Source organism: Octodon degus, unplaced genomic scaffold, assembly GCF_000260255.1.
Source record: "Octodon degus isolate 3935 unplaced genomic scaffold, OctDeg1.0 scaffold00257, whole genome shotgun sequence".
Taxonomy (NCBI): Eukaryota; Metazoa; Chordata; class Mammalia; order Rodentia; family Octodontidae; genus Octodon; species Octodon degus.
This window is the reverse complement of record NW_004524833.1, coordinates 2,825,311-2,830,372: the sequence shown is the minus strand read 5'-3', so window position 1 is coordinate 2,830,372 and position 5,062 is coordinate 2,825,311. Positions and strand designations below refer to the sequence as shown.

At 37.0% G+C, this 5,062-nt stretch overlaps 1 non-coding gene across 1 annotated transcript; it reads right to left on the bottom strand.

Annotated features, from left to right (window-relative positions):
• Positions 1–2,839: 2,839 nt before the first annotated feature.
• Positions 2,840–3,004, bottom strand: LOC111814032. Its single transcript, XR_002819113.1, has one exon. It is a non-coding gene; the product is annotated as a U1 spliceosomal RNA (small nuclear RNA).
• Positions 3,005–5,062: the final 2,058 nt, after the last annotated feature.

Below are 5,062 nucleotides of genomic sequence, written 5' to 3'. Positions count from 1 at the left end.
TGTATTCAACGTGATTAGGATAGATATATAGTACATTATCTTAATGAATGGAGGGATTAGTTTTAATGGTGTTTGTAAATAGGATATCATGTCTGCGTCTCGTACAGCAATTAACCACTAGGAAGAATGTTTGCAATGTGTTAATTATTGAAACTGTCCTACCAATTTGATTTGAAACTGTCTCATTGCTATTTGTTTCTCAATAAAATTATGGAAAAGAAAATTTCAACTGGTGGTATAAACAATTGAGTTTGGAACTTTGACAGTTGGGTTTTTGAGCATGGCTTTATCACTGGGTAACCATGACCTTGAGCAATTTATTTAACATCTATGAAATTTATTTTGCTCATATTTAAGATAAGATAATGGATACATTACAGCATTTCTGTTGAGGTGAATTACTGAATAGCAGGGCAGTGACCATTCCTAATCTGCAACACCATAAGTCACTCCATTATACCACTGCCACCACTTAAGTTCCCCTTTAGACATGCTATTTCTTCAAAGAACTTTCTATACTCTTGCTAAGAATAAAAATTAGTACTGTATTATGGAAATTCCTAAGGAGATTCCTCAAAAATAAGGTAAAGATGACATTTAATTCAGCTATATGCCTTGGAATATTCCTGAAAGAATTAAGGTCAGCATATTATAGTGATACATATATATATATGAATATTGTTTAACTGTAAACATTCATTATTCCATATCTAATCATAAAGAAGAATGCAATTATGTAATTTTCAGGAAAATGGATTGAACTAGTGTCCATGTCAAGTGAAAGAAAACAAGGGGCCGGGGAGATGGCTCAGTACAATAAGCACTTCCCTGGCAAGCACAAGGGCCCGAGTTCAATCCCTGATTCCACAAAAAGAAAAAGATAAAAAGAAAAAGAAAGAAAACAGAACTCAGAAAGTCAAATACAATGTATTTTCTCAAAGAATCTAGAAAAAAATAATTTTTGAAAAGAGAGATGACATGAAAGCAGAAGGAGAAACTACTAGATAAGAGGAAGGTTATGGGTGGGAAGGGCACAGGAAAAGGGTACATACAACAGTAACAGGGAATATAATCAAAGTGTGTTATATTCTTGTAGAAATATGCCAAATAGTCCAGTATTATATAAACCTAATATACACTAACAAAAAGTAAAAATTAAAAATATTTTCTCAACATGCATTTTTATGGGTTGACTCAAATACTATTTTAATTTCACCATCTCTAACAGTTCTACCTTTAAGAAACTGATATAGAATTATATCTATATATTTCTCTTTCAAAATAAATATTTATGATCAACCCTTATGATTGTATCTCCTTATTTTGTTTTAGATTACATTTCCTAGACATATTTTTCACATGAATTCAGTGAGGAAGGACAGTAAGTTTCATTATCAACACTTCTGGACAATAAGATTTCCTCTGAAAGTGGAAATTAAAATAGCCAAATATCTGAGGCTGCAAATCATACTACAAAGTGGCTAATAGACTTCAACCATCCAAATCTTCTCACAGTGCTCCCAAGCTTTTAGTAGGAAGCCTAGAAGTTATTTTTGCAGCCTCCTCTCTCTCTCCCCCCTATATCTAATTCAGCTAACCCTGCTGCTTCCCTCTGAATTACATCCCAAACATATATACTTATTTTCATCTCCATGATGAAGCATATGAACACTTACAATTATCAAGCCCTTCTCACTCTTGGGATCTCAGCTTGGTAACATTTCTCAGGGAAGCCTTCCGACCACCAGTCTAGCATAGATTTATTTAAAGTTTCTTGTAGTATCTTATTATTTTCCTTGAAATAACTTGTTTATTTTTTTTCTATATTTTTTTAGGGAAGGATCTACAGGGTGTTCAGACTCTCACTACTAGAACAGACTCATAATGATTCTCCTGTTTACAGCCTCCCAAGTACAGGTGCGCGCCACCACGCCCAGGCTCAATTGCCATCTCAGCATGTCCGGGGGCAGGGCCAGTATGGCAGGCCCAAGGATAGAACCCCCACCCCTGAGCCTGCTTGCAGACGTTTTAATCCACTGAGCTATTTGGTCAGCCCTAATGGATTTTTTTATAACTTATAATCACATTTGTTTATGTGTTTGTATATTCATTGGCTAGCAGTTTCTCCCTCGTAAACGGACTTCCAGTGATAAAAGATCATGCCTGCTTTGTTCATATCTGCATAGAGTTATTGGCCCATAATTGATACTCATAAACAATTGTTTCATGTATGAATGATCAGATTCCTTTAACTAGATAACAGATGTGGTTATATATTGTTTTGTCACTTTAAAAATTCACTGATGATACTAACAGGTGTTGGGAGCACAGGGGTCCCTTCCAGCCTCCTGTTATCCTGTTCAAAGAACTAAACAAAACAAGTGAAAAAACAGAGGTTTTACATTTTCTAAAAAGTATTCAAGGTTTTTCTTTTTTTCTTTTTTCTTTTTGGCAGAACCAGGGATTGAACCCAGACCCTTGCTCTTGCCAGGCAAGCGCTTATTCTACTGAGCCATCTCCCTGTCCTAAAGATTTTTCAAAACAGAGGAAAAGTTCTCTGAAAAGAAGTGCTTTGCAAAGGGCATGTGAGCCAGCCAAGGCACCGGATAGAGGTGGGCAGGCGACAAGGCTCACAGCAGCTACCAGCTTCATGGCTGCCTTCTTTTATACTCTCAGTCTGGTGTCAGATCTGGCCATCCCAACAAAAACCTACTAGATCTAGCACCAGAAGAACTGAAGGCAGCATTCTCCAATTGGTGTCAGGCGCAGGGCTCAGATGCTGCACAGATCACGTGCCCTTAACCTCTGAAATCAAGTCTCCCAGTCCCGCTCCACTTCCTCAGGGAAAGCGCAAACGCAGCCCCCACTACCACAAATTATGCAGTCAAGTTTCCCCCATTCAGGGAAATCCGCCGGCATCAGCACATCCGGAGTGCAATGGGTAAGCCTCACCCTGGGAAAACCGCCTTGGCGAGGGTGGTATCTCCCTGGGCAGGTTAAGTATAACGAGTCTTCGTGATTGACAGGTCATGCCCAATTGCTTTGCGGTGCCCTAGTCTCCTGCCTCAATATTAGTATGAGTTTCTCACCCATCTAAATTTTTAAAATAAAGAAAATAAATAGATAAAATTTCAAATTAGACAAAGGTAAAGCATAATGTTGGAAAAAGAGTAATAACAGTCTCAAATTCATAATTACATTACATGACTAAACTATTTTGTTAACTAATACATTCAATCAAAAGGGACCTGCAGGATGATGCAATGCTGGCTTCTAGAAAATTTCTAGAATAATGATAACAGCTAATATTTTTGCACTTATAAAATGCCAAATACAGTTACTGTACTAAATGATTTACACACATTTATTTCCTTTAATCTTCAAAATATCATTAACATTCTCATTTTGATATTAATAAACCAAAATTTAGGACAATTTAGGGAAACTTCCAGTCATGTAGATAAGAAAAAAAAACTTTACAAATATGGACAAAGTTTTGGAAACCCAGATAAATACTCAGTTCTATTAACTAGTCAAAGCACTGTTATATCTCTGAACCACCAGTTTCCTAATCTGTAAAATGGAGCTAGACTTTGGATGTTTAATATTTCATGATGATGTTTAATATCTGCTTGTTTATAAGATTCCAAAGTGAAAAGTATTACAGCCCAAGGTTGAGAAAGTCAGATGCCTCCCAGGTACGGAAGAGTTGTTTATTCATTTGTCCTCATGTAGCATGAAGATCAAGGGTCGGATGGAAATCTGAGCATGTCTGCTGGTGTGACAAATCAAATAATTAGCTTCTACAAGAAGTCCATGCTCTAATCTCTAAATCCTAGGAACATGTTGCATGTCATGCAAGAAGGACTTTGCAGGTATGCTTAAGATGGTTAACATTACTATAAAGATAATTATCCCAGGGTCAGCCAGATAGCCCAGTGGATTAAAGCACCTGTTTAGGCAGTCGCAGGGAACAGTTCAATCCCCAGTGTGCAGTGTCAGCCTGATCCCAGGGCACGCTGAGATGGCGATTGAGACTGAGCATGGTGGTGTGCACCTGAAATCCCAGCGTTTGGGAGGCTGAAAATCAGGAGGAAAACTATGAGTTCGATCTGGGTAGTGAGATCCTGTAGACCCTGTACTAAATACATTTTTTTAAAAAAAGACTATTATCCCTAGGTCATCTGAGTCAGCAAAATTTAATAATTTAAGTCCTTCAAAGCAGATAAATTTCTCCAGCTAGAGTAAGCAGAATAGTAGCAACAGAGGTAATCCAAAATGATGTCTCCTTATCTTTTGAAAGGAGCAGTTAATGCTTAGAACTTTTTTCTTTTTATTCTTCTTATTTTTTTGTCTTGAATCTCTTACAACTTTTTTGTTATTGTTTTATTTTTTTCTTTAAACCATCCTGTACATTTATATCTGGTATCCTAAACAACTAATTGGAAGATATCATCAGGCAAAACAGCAACCACTGTTGAATTCCTGTTACTTTGTTGAGTGAAATTTTGTATCATTTCTATTGCTGTTTTTTTCTATCGCTATTCTGTATTCTTTAAATTTTTTTTTAAAAAATTAGGAAGATTCAAAACATGAGAAAATTAATCTATCCTTGCTGTCTTTGAAAGGGATCACAGGCGAGGGGACGTAAGCAGCTTCAGACACTGAGAACAGTGGGAGGCTGACAACCAGAAAGGAAATAATGGCTTCAGTCCTACAAGCACATGGAAATGAATTTTACCAACAACCTGAATGATTCCAGGAAAAGACTGTCTTTCGAGCCTTCAGAAAGAACCAGTCTTTCTGGTATCTTGAATTTTTCACATCATGAATCATGGACATATCAAACCAGGCTGTTCCTGAATACATGACCTACAGAGCTGTAGGATAATAAATGTGTGTTGTTTGAAGGTGCTAACTATGGTAACCTATTATGGCTTCTCAGGTGGGGTGCTTGGGACATACTCAGTCCTTATAACACAGCTGTGTTCATAGACAGGAATTTGAGCTCTAATTGCTTCTCCTAACACTCTAAATTCTACACATTATATATGGATCGAAG